Here is a 12,459-nt window from a genome sequence, read left to right on the forward strand (position 1 = left end):
CAGCAAATCGACACCAGGACTTACTCTTTGTAAGCCTAGTACTTATTCTATTGGTCTCTTTTGCCGAACCGCTAAGTTACGGGGACGCAAACACACCAGCATCGGTTGTCAAGCGATATTGGGGGGGACAAACAGACACACACACACATATATACACATATATACTATGGGCTTCTTTCAATTTCCATCTAGCAAATCCACTCACAAGGCTTTGGTCGACCCGAGGCTATAGTAAAAGACACTTGCCCAAGGTGCCACGCAGTGGGACTGAACCCGGAACCATGTGGTTGGTAAGCAAGCTACTTACCACACAGCCACTTCACTGAAGTGTGTTTTTATATTTTTTGGTGTATATTATGCACAGGTGTGGCTGTGTATTAAGTTGTTTGCTCTCTAACCACGGGGTTCCGGATTCAGTCCCACTGTGTGCAACCTTGGGCAAACCTCTTTTGTTATAACCTCGGGCCAACCGAAGCCTTGTGAGTGATTTGGTAGACAAAGACTGAAAGAAGTCTATCATATGTGTGTGTCTTTGTGTCTGTGTTTGTCCCTCACTACTGCTTGACAACTGGTGTAACTTTGTGGCTCCGCAACAGAAAAAAATCCTATAGAATAAATACCAGGCTTTAAAAAAATTACATCAATGTAGGCCCTTACTATGGTAGGTGGAAGGGCCCCATCTTGCTAGAAATAAAGCTGCACATGACCACTTATGGCATCAAATACAAGTAAATGGGACCAGTCACAATACTGTCAAAAAAAAAATTGGTCAAATTAATCCTTCAACTGCACATAAGAAAGGGTGCCTTAAAAATAGATGGAGGTGGAGCTGGAAAAAGTAGGGTTCAAGGAAGGTTTCTCTTTATATAGTTTATGGGCTCCAGCAAATAGACATAAACTGCCCACACTTGGGGCTCATAGGCACAGACGTAGCTGCATGGTAAGAAGCTTGCCTCCCAACCGTATGGTTCCGGGTTCAGTCCCACTGTGTAGCACCTTAGGCAAGTGTCTTATACTGTAGCCTCCATCTAAACAAAGATTTGTGAGTAGATTTGGTAGACGGAAACTGAAAGAAGCCCATTGTATATATATATATATATGTATGCAAATATTCATGAGTGTGTCAGTGTTTCTCCCTGCACCATTGCTGGTGTGTTTACATCCCTGTAACTTAGCAGTTCGGCAAAAGAGTCTGATAGAATACATACTAGGCTTACAAAGAATAACTCCTGGGATTGATTTTTTTGACTAAAACCCTTTAAAGCGGTGCTCCAGCATGGCTGCAGTCAAATGACTGAAACAAGTAAAAGAACATTGTATTTATATTTATATATATGTATCATCATCATCATCATCATCATCATCGTCGTTTAACGTCCGTTCTCCATGCTAGCATGGGTTGGACGGTTCGACCGGGGTTTTGGGAAGCTAGAAGGCTGCACCAGGCTCCAGTCTAATCTGGCAATGTTTCTACAGCTGGATGCCCTTCCTAACGCCATGTATATATATGTATATATATATATATATATATATATCTGTATATATATATATCTGTATATATATATATCTGTATATATATGTATGTGTGTATATGTATATGTGTATATGTATATATGTGTATGTGTGTATATGTATATATATATATATGTATGTATATGTGTATATGTATATATGTGTATGTATATGTATCATCATCATCATCATTTAACATGGAAAGCGGACGTTAAATGATGATGATGATACATATACATACACATATATACATATACATATATACACATACACATATATACATATACACATATACATATATATACATATATATATATATATATATATACAGATATATATATATACATATATATATATATACATATATATATATATATATATATAATATATATATATATATATTATATATATATTATATATATATACACACGTCTGTATGTGAATGTCTGAGATCATATTTCCCCCTCATTTTAATGCGGGTGAGTTGGTTATAAACAAAAGCCTCACTGTTCACACAGACAATGTCATTTGCTTGCATGTCTGGGCTTCTTGACATGCCTTGACATGTTGCACAATCTTTGAAGAAAAAGCAAAACTACTCATGAAGAGTCAATTATTTCCAGTTCTCCCGATAATCATTTCCAAACTGTCCATTGTTCAATAAACTGCACTCTTATTTTTTTTGTGCCTTTCTTTTACTTGTTTCAGTCATTTGATTGCGTCCATGCTGGAGCACCACCTTTAGTCAAGCAAATTGACCCCGGGACTTATTCTTTGTAAGCCCAGTATTTATTCTATCGGTCTCTTTTGCCGAACCGCTAAATGACGGTGACGTAAACACACCAGCATCGGTTGTCAAGCAATGCTAGGGGGACAAACACAGACACACAAACACACACACACACATATACATATATACGACAGGCTTCTTTCAGTTTCCGTCTACCAAATCCACTCACAAGGCATTGGTCGGCCCGGGGCTATAGCAGAAGACACTTGCCCAAGATGCCACGCAGTGGGACTGAACCCGGAACCATGTGGTTGGTAAGCAAGCTACTTACCACACATCCACTCCTGCGCCTTTGGAAACAGATGGGGGTTGATACCAGGAAGGATATCTGACCATGGAAAGCACTACCCCTACTTTGTTTCATTTGCTCCATGCTAGCATGGAAAAATAGACGTTAAAATCCTTAAATCCTTAAATATGTTTTAGCCCGAAAGCCATGGCCATGCTGGGGCACCACCGCTGTTAAAATGAGGATGATTTATATAAGGTGGTGCCCCAGCATGGTCGCCATTTAATGACTGAGATAAGTAAAAGTAGAAATAATATAAGTACAGGCATGGCTCATATAAGTGAAGGCATATGGCTCAGTGGTTAGAGATTCAAGCTTACAATCGTGAGGTTGTGAGCTCAAATCCTGGACCAGGCTGCGTGTTGTGTTCTTGAGCAAGACACTTTATTTCACGTTGCTCTAGTTCCCTCAGCTATAGAAATGAGTTGCGATGTCACAGGTGCCAAGCTGTATCGGCCCCTTTGCCTTTCCCTTGGATAACATCAGTGGTGTGGAGAGGGGAGGCCGGTATCCATGGGCGACTGCTGGTCTTCCATAAACAACCTTGCCCAGACTTGTACCTGGGAGGGTAACTTTCTAGGTGTAATCCCTTGGTCTGTGTCGTAACCGAAGGGGGTCTCAGACAAGCATGGCTGTATGGTTATGAAGGTTGTTTTGCAACCATGAGGTCTTAGGTTCAATCCCCCTCTGCAGCACCTTGGGCAAGTGTCTTCTGCTATAACTCCAGACCAACCACTGCATTGTGAGTGGATCTGGTTGGTGGAAACTATGTGGAAGCCTGCCATGTGTGTGTGTGTGTGTATAAATATATATTTCGTCTTTGTGTTTGTGTTTGTCCCTGTAATTTTGTGGTTCAGCAAAAAAGGAAAATTACCAAACTTTAAAAAAAAATAAGTGGTGCTCCAGCATGACCACGGTTAAATGACTGAAACAAGTAAAAGAGTATGGGTAGCAGTTTGACTAAAACTCTTCAAGGCCATGCTCCAGCATAGCCACAGTCCATTGACTGAAACTCATAAAAGATGAAAGAAATGTGTGTGTGTGCTTGTCTGTGCATGTGTGTGACTGTGCATATGCATACACATGTGTGTAATCAGGCAATAAAAAAATTTGTAGCCCAAGTGTCACCTCAGACGAAAAAGCATTTACTGGTTAGCTTGATTGTGGAGACTCGTAATCTGAGGAAATCCAGCTGTGACTATCCAGCCTTGTTTTTTTCAGATATTGCATAACATAGTTCTAGATATACTGTTTTTCCTTTCTCAAAAATGATTTAACTGGCATTCACATTAAACTGTCAAAAGTAATGCTTGTTTATTAAGTTCATAATTTAGAGGCTCAGCAAAAGACAAGACAAGAATAAGTAGCAGATTTAAAAAATATAAAAAACAATAATTACTGGGAGGGATTCAAATTTTAAAAAATTTTTGCTAAATCGTAATCTCCCAAAAAAATAAAATAAAAACAACTGGTTCAAAAGTCATAGGGTGAGGCGGGGGGAATTCTGAAGATGTACCGAATAATGCAAGAAATTTGTAGTGAAATAGTACTTTCTTTTATATGCACAATGCCTGAAATTTCACAGAGTTGGAGGCCAGTCAATTATATTGACTCCAGTGCCCAACTGGTGCTTATTTTATCAACCTTGAAAAGATGAAAAGCAAAGTTGATTTTGGTAGAATTTGAACTCAGATTGCAAAGTCAGAAGAAATTCCACAAAGCATTTCGTCTGGCATATAACGGATTCTGCCAACTTGCTACTTTTTTGTAGTGAAATAATAAAGAGATCGTGTGAGATTTATACATGTGGCCTGCTAGTTAGGGTGTTGGGTGTAGCACTCTCAATCTTGAAATTGTGCTTTCAGTACCTGGTCCAAATAATACATTGTGTTCTTGAACAAGACACTTCATTTCATGTTGTTCCCATCCACTCGGGTTTAAATGGATAACCTTGCATTGGACTGGTGTCATGTTGAGGTGGGGGAATGTCATGATCTCGGTTCCTTATACACTATGCAAGCTGGGTAACTGGCCTTCTAAGTCCCAGCACTTAGGACAGTAATGTCCATATCCATGCCTTTCACAAAGCGCATGCAGTGTGAAGAGAAATATCTACAACTGGTTTAGAATGAGGAGGACCCCTGAAAGGAGATCATGCACAATCTGCTTCTTCCTGATGGCACCACATTTGACCCTTTAATGTTCAGATTACTCTGTTAAATGTAATGCTTTTTCACTCAAATTATTTTGAATTAATCAAGCATTATCTTATAGCTTTGGGGTTTCAATGATGTGATTGTTTATTTTCAGAACGGCATTGTAGGTTAGGAGTGAGAGGCTTGATATGGCCAGTTTGAATATAAAACATGTGGAATATCTGGGCCAGATAGGGCCGGTTTAAACACTAAAGGGTTAAAGGGTTAAAAAGCAAACAAAGTTATTGTATCATTTCCACATGCCAGGTAAATTTCTCTCCAAGGAAATTTCTTATTTCAACGGCATTGCCATTATTCAATACCACAACGTTGATTGGGAAATGGGCATAAACAGACCTCATCTTGTAACGGAACCCTTTAGTAACACATTTGATCAAACAGTGCGCATAGCGGCCAATTTTTTCCTCTTACCAAAGTATTTTTCGACTTTGACGAGGTTCTTCCTAGGCAGAATAATTGTGATGAAAAGGTATTGGAAGTTGCAATACGGTGTTCTGCGAGGACCAGTAACTGTTACACGCCTTGAACTAACATTTACTGTCTCTCCATCCGGCACGTTCACAGTTTGGTCAGCATAAATCGTCTTCATTTTTGTTTATTCTGCCCGAAGGAGCACCATACAACTAAAAGGCGCAGGAGTAGCTGTGTGGTAAGCAGCTTGCTTACCAACCTCATGGTTCCAGGTTCAGTCCCACTGCGTGGCACCTTGGACAAGTGTCTTCTATTATAGCCTCGGGCCGACCAAAGCCTTGTGAGTGGATTTGGTATACAAAAACTGAAAGAAGCCCATCGTATATATATATATATATATATGTGTGTGTGTGTGTGTATGTATATGTTTGTGCGTCTGTGTTTGTCTCCCCAACATCGCTTGACAACCGATGCTGGTGTGTTTACGTCCCCCGTCACTTAGTGGTTCGGCAAGAGAGACCGATACAATAAGTACTAGGCTTACAAAGAATAAATCCTGGGGTCGATTTGCTCGACTAAAGGTGGTGCTCCAGCCTGGCCGCAGTCAAGTGACCAAAACAAGTAAAAGAAAAAAGTCATTGTATGTGAAACTCATTTTTGGCTCGAAAATAGTGAAGTATAGATTTTCATTGTAAACACGGTAATTGTGTTGTTGGTAGCACCTTGAGGTTTACTAACCTAAAATATCACACATTTACGTACACATACACATATACACACATAGATATTACTGACCTCAATATAATGACCGGCATTATTGATTTAGTATTTTATATGCAGATACATGTAATTACCTAAAAAGATCACACAAATATTATTGATCATTTGTTTAAATACTTTAACAGCTAAATTGATTATTGTTATTATTATTGAGGACAATTTGGTGACCTGGTAGAATCCGTAGGACATGCCAAATGAAGTACTTAGGTGTATTTCTTCCAGTTTTATATTCTGAGTTCAAAGTTGAAAGACAATGCTGACCTTTGCTGAGGTCAACTTTGTATTTCATCCTTCTGAGGTTGATAAAATAAATACCAGTTGACCACTGGGGTGATGTAACTGGTCTGGGACTGGAATAGTGTTTTGGACACATGGACGGACTGTGTAGGGCTTTCACATAGCAGAAATGGGTGCAAAAGCCTCTAAAACCTGCTCAGAAACAGCTGTCTGACAGGTACCAACTGGATTCCCCTGATGAGTCAGTGTGGACAGGGAGCATTTTACATAGTTCAAACTAATGTGTGTGGAGGCACATGGCCTAGTGGTTAGAGCAGCGGACTCGCGGTCGAGGGATCGCAGGTTCGAATCTCAGACCAGACAATGTGTGTGTTTATGAGTGAAACACCCAAGCTCAACGTGGCTCCGGCAGAAGGTAATGCCGAACCTCTGCTGACTCTTCCGCCACAACTTTCACTCTTTCCTCCTGCATCTTGCAGCTCACCTGCGACGGACCGGCATCCCGTCCAGATGGGGAACCTATATGCCAAGAAACCGGGAAAATGGCCCTTATGAGCCAGGCACGGCTCGGGAAGGAACAAACAAACAAAAACTAATGTGTGAAACAAAAAAAAGGAATTTTGTAAGAAGTGTCTATAAAACTAGTTTTTAAACATTGAATGGTTATGGAGATTCACCAGAATAGAATAGTAATTAAAGGGGTTTATAGATATAAAAAAAATTGGTTGGGAAACACTGATTTGACGTCCATTTTCCATGTTGGCAGACTCAAATGGTTTGATGAGGTCTGGCAAGCTGCAGGGCTGCACTAAACTCCAGAATCAGCTTTGGCATATTTTCTATGGTCGGATACCCATCCTAACACCAATCACCTTACAGTGTGTATTGAGTACCTTTTTATTGTGTGTGTCACCAGCACTAGTGAGGTCATCAAGTAAGCTGCAAGACAAGAAAACAACATGAAAAAGGAAAACTTCCATGCATACCGTAAATCTTCGAGTATAGTTTGCCCTTGAGTATAATACACAGGAGATTTTTAGGGGGCTGTACTTCTGAAAAACCTAAACCTTGTGTATGATACGCACCCCTTCTCTAACTTAAGCCATGCATAATTAAGCCAGCAGCACCTAGTCAAACAAACACTTCTGTGCATGCGTAATACACTAATGGTGATGTTCTTAACTGTTATATGGGAATGTAAATATGTTTGCAAATTGTTTTTGTTACATGTTATTCTGTGTTCTGAATACTTTTATTTTAATAAATGTTGCTTATTGCAAGTTATGGATGATTCTTTTATGACTTCATTGCTTTCAGGCTTAGCTTAAGGTATTTTCGCACCCGACATCACAAAATGCATCTGAATAAACATTGCCAGACAGCAAATAGAGACTCGGATATTGCTTAGGAAATATTTTTCATTTTTAACCTCTTATATAGTACGCACAAGGGATTTTGACCTTTAAATTTTGGGATAAAAGTGCGGATTATACTTGAGGATTTACGGTAAGTGAGGGGTTTGGGAGGAGGGCGAAGTAGCTTTATGCCAGGTTCTGAGAGGCTAAAGTATGAAAGCAGCAGAAGAACAGATGTCTTGTTATAGAGGAGTGACATGGCTACTCCATATTATGAGAGTGAGTTGTAATAATTAGGAAGATGAAGATAAAGAAAGATGGAAGAGATGGTGAGCTAGAACAAACTCAAGATAGGTGAGCACAAAAAAGGAAACAGTCAGTGGATCAGATGGAAGGGTGGTGGTTTCAAAAGAATATGATATAAAAAAAAAAATGTTATATAGAGAAACTAGCACTATGACCCGGCAACACATACAGCTAGCTGGCATTCAATTGGCATATCAAGTTTCGGGCATTTTGATTGGGTTTTGGATAGAAAATTCACAAAAAAGTTACTTCTATTGATTTTTTAATGGCTTTGCAGGGTCACTGGGGAAATGTAAAGATGTGCACGACCACCCTTGGACGGTTTTGAATGACCATAGAAAGTGCAAGCCCTCTAACTGAAAAATTGTGGATTTGTATAAAGGACACACACACACACACAGACATTTTGCCGTTTATATATATAGAGAAAAAAGGTTTGAGGTGAGGCAGGAAACAATAACCTTGTTCTCTCCTGCTGGATTCATGCATGTTGTGATCTCATATTTCCTTAACGCAAAACCTGACACTTGTTCAAAACAGTCACACCCTACCATAAACAGTCACTTTTTCTACTTGATTACTCTTTATAACTATTGATATTCGCAATGTCTTTGATATATGGTACAGCACACTGACCCAATCCTGTTTATTATGATTACTACAGCCAGAACTAATTTCATCTGATTCTAAATCTATCCCAAGTAGAAATGCTATATTTCTACATGTTAAACAGGGCTGAATTAAGACCCATGGAGGCACTGAACACTTAAAAGATTTTAGTGCCTCGATATATGTATATAATTCAAAATATAGACAATAAAAAACCATAAAATAAATTTTTATTTTTCAAAATGAAACAAAACTAACTGTAACTAACTGTAGGCGTAGGAGTGGCTTTGTAGTAAGTAGCTTGCTTACCAACCACATGGTTCCGGGTTCAGTCCCACAGTGTGGAACCTTGGGCAAGTGTCTTCTACTATAGCCTCAGGCCAACCAAAGCCTTGTGAGTGGATTTGGTAGATGGAAACTGAAAGAAGCCCGTCGTGTATATGTATATATATATATATGTGTGTGTGTGTGTCTCTGTTTGTCCCCCCCAACATCGCTTGACAACCAATGGTGGTGTGATTACGTCCCCGTAACTTAGTGGTTCAGCAAAAAAGGACCGATAGAATAAGTACTAGGCTTACAAAGAATAAGTCTTGGGGTCGATTTGCTCGACTAAAGGCGGTGCTCCAGCATGGCCACAGTGAAATGACTGAAACAAATAAAAGAGTAAAAAGAGTGTAAGATGGAAAATAACATTCATTGTTATATACTCCCACTTTATTTATATTCGAAAAGTTTTTTACTTTTTTTTTAATTGCAAAGTCTTTAATCAGTTTCTCATTATGATGCGACAAACACTTTGAAATTATATTTCTCATCATCATCATCATCATCATCATCATTTAACGTTCATTGTCCATTCTGGCATGGGTTTGATGGTTTGACTGGGCTGGCACGCTGGAAGGCTTTGCCAGGATCCAGTCTTATTTGGCATGGTTTTCTATGGCTGGATGCCCTTCCTAACACCAACCACTCCGAGAGTGTAATGGGTGCTTTTATGTGCCACCAGCATGGGTACCATTTGTATGAAACCAGCATCTGCTGTGACTGCAATTTAGTTCACCTTCATGGATCTTCCTCTCAAGCACAACATAATGCCAAAGGACTAACAAGTTTAAAGTGATTTCATTTTGTGCCGTAAACCATTTACCATTTCTGTGGTGCCCCCCACCCCACCCAATTTCCCTTGGTGCCTTAAGCATGTGCTTATTTTGCTTAATGGCCAATCATCCATTGTTGATATTAACGATGATGATGAAGCTTGTTGTGGCCCTTCCCTATCCCCACCCAACACCATAGACATATATTTAGCCTCACTGTGAAAATAAGACCCCAAAATTAAAACCTATAGAGCTCCCAGTATCTGGAGAGGATGTCAGATTGTATCAGCTAGTCGCTTAGTTTCAGCTTTCATTAAAGTCCACACCAGGATTGGCTCAAAAATTATGTTTATTAATTATCTGATTGTAATTGTTTAGAAATTTCATCTCAGATGTATTCTGTTAGTGTTCCATTTAAGCGATCTGCACAGCCACCTTTGTATTGCTATGTAAATAAGACGAGGCTTAGTCCAAGCACACTTTCATTTTCAGACTGTGGTGGTTTAACTGGTAGACTTGGGTGTAATCTGTAGGTCAATCAAGCTGTGTGTGCGTGCAGGCACATATGTATGTGTATATGTGTGTATCTGTCTGTCTGTCTATCTATCTATTTCACTTGTCTATGACTTTCATGTGTTTTAACACCCAGTATTATAACTGCGTCATCCCTAAGTTCTATACTGCAGCAAATCTGGTGTACAAACAAACCATATACATTGAGTATTTGCGATCTATAATATATATATATATATAGGTTTAAGAGACAGAATCACCCTCAAGCAACTCATTCATCATTGAATGACATTATCCACCCACAATAGGTACATATAGGACTAAATATTAAAATTATCAAAATTAATACCTTCAATTCTTATTCCAAATCATGAGAGTGATTCTGTCTCTTAAACCTATTTATATATATGTATATAATACAGTGAGTAATTCATTTTAGTACCACTAAATTGAACTTCTCTCCCCTCTGGACTCGGACATAACTTCCCTAATATTAATATTAATTATTATTATGATATATATATATATATATATACATACACAGTGCATTCAAAAGGTATCCGACTTTATTTTTTCCTACCAAAACTAATACAATGTGGGCAAAATCCTTTGGGTGGGAGATGATCTTTTTCTGTGTGTGGGTGAAAATTTTTGTTCCAGTAGTCTGCATCAGTTCCTGACTGTTATGCCTAGAGTGCAGATGTGTGGTGCATACTCATCAGATTTCTATTTTCATGCAAGATGACCAAATGCATCAAGCAGAAATAAGTTTTGCCAAAAGCTTGATGATACTCAAGCTCAAACCATCCAGAAGATCCAGCAAGCTTTTGATGATGATGCCATGGGAAAAAGTGAGCTCATAGAGTGGTATAATTGCTTCAAACATGTTCATACTTCAGTGGAGAGTGGGGCATGCTCTTGCAGACCATCCACAAGCTGAAACAAGGAGCCGATTGAGAAGGTTCAGGGAATAGTCATGGAAGACCATAACGTAACAATCCAGGATATTGCTCATGAAGTGGGAATAAACATGTAGTGACGCCATTTTGGAAGTCTTCAGCGCGCATGTGCAGAGTTGGATTTCTTCTGGTGGGCCACCGGAAGTTCCCTCATGTGCATGCGCAGAGAACTAGCAACAAAATTTCCCGCTGTATTGATCTCTTTCGAAGCTGCAGCCGAATTGAACAGATGTGTCCTCACAGCTCTCCCAAGCAAGCCAACATGTGGCAAGCTACTCTACGCTGGAACGAGACAGCATTTGGCTCACACAATTTAACTACTGTGACTAGCACCATGGCCCATGACTACCGGTTCGCCCTGAAGGAAATATACGTATATATATTATTGCAAATCCAGAAAAATAAATATTATTTATGCTGTTGAAGATATTCGAAGTTTTGGTTTTCCTTCGACAAATAATTTAATGTAACGGGATAAGACCTGCACCCTTCGATTGTTCCAGACCTTACATCTTTGTTACAAGCACAAGATTAGTGCATTCCATTTCAATGCAGGATTTGTGTATGTGGAGAGTGTTGGGAGATGCCCACAAGGTGCTGGCAGAGAAGCGAGAACAACTCCACAAGGAAATCACTCAGGGCATGTTAGACTGTGCAACCCATTACCCAGACATCATGAAGACTATTATCACTGGTGATGAGACATGGGTTTATGATCTCTGTGTTCAGTCATCCTGCACGAAAACAAAAATCCAGAGAGTATGAACTACATATCTGTACACCAGGCATAACAGCTGAGAATAATGCCATGAAAATTTTCACAAATTGGCAGGAAAGAACATTATTTCAATGATTCTGAATGGATTCAAAAATGTTCTAGGACAAATAAAATGTTTGGATCTTCTTCCAAGAGAGTTGATTAAATATAAATCTTTGGTAAAACCCTCTGAATCAATTCTCTCAAAATCCAGAGTACGAACTACATATCTGTACACCAGGCATAACAGCTAAGAACTAATGCCATGAAAATTTTCACGCATGGGCAGGAAGGAACATTATTTCAATGATTCTAAATGGATTCAAAAATGAATTATTCTAGGACAAATAAAATGTTTGGATCTTCTTCCAAGAGAGTTGATTAAATATAAACCTTCGAAGTCTTGATAAAACCCTCTGAATCAATTCTCTCATTTTTTTAAAGATGGTAGTGTATGGTTTGAGAGAGAGTTAGCTATATTTTCTAGTTAGTTGAACAACCACATAGAGGCTCCCTTGGTGATAATGAAGATGATAGTAGGGGTGAGGATAATGATGATGATGGTGGTGGTGATGGTGGTAGTAGTGGTGTTGTTGATGTTGGTGGTGGTGTTGTTGTTGCTGGT

Source organism: Octopus sinensis, linkage group LG11, assembly GCF_006345805.1.
Source record: "Octopus sinensis linkage group LG11, ASM634580v1, whole genome shotgun sequence".
Classification (NCBI taxonomy): Eukaryota; Metazoa; Mollusca; class Cephalopoda; order Octopoda; family Octopodidae; genus Octopus; species Octopus sinensis.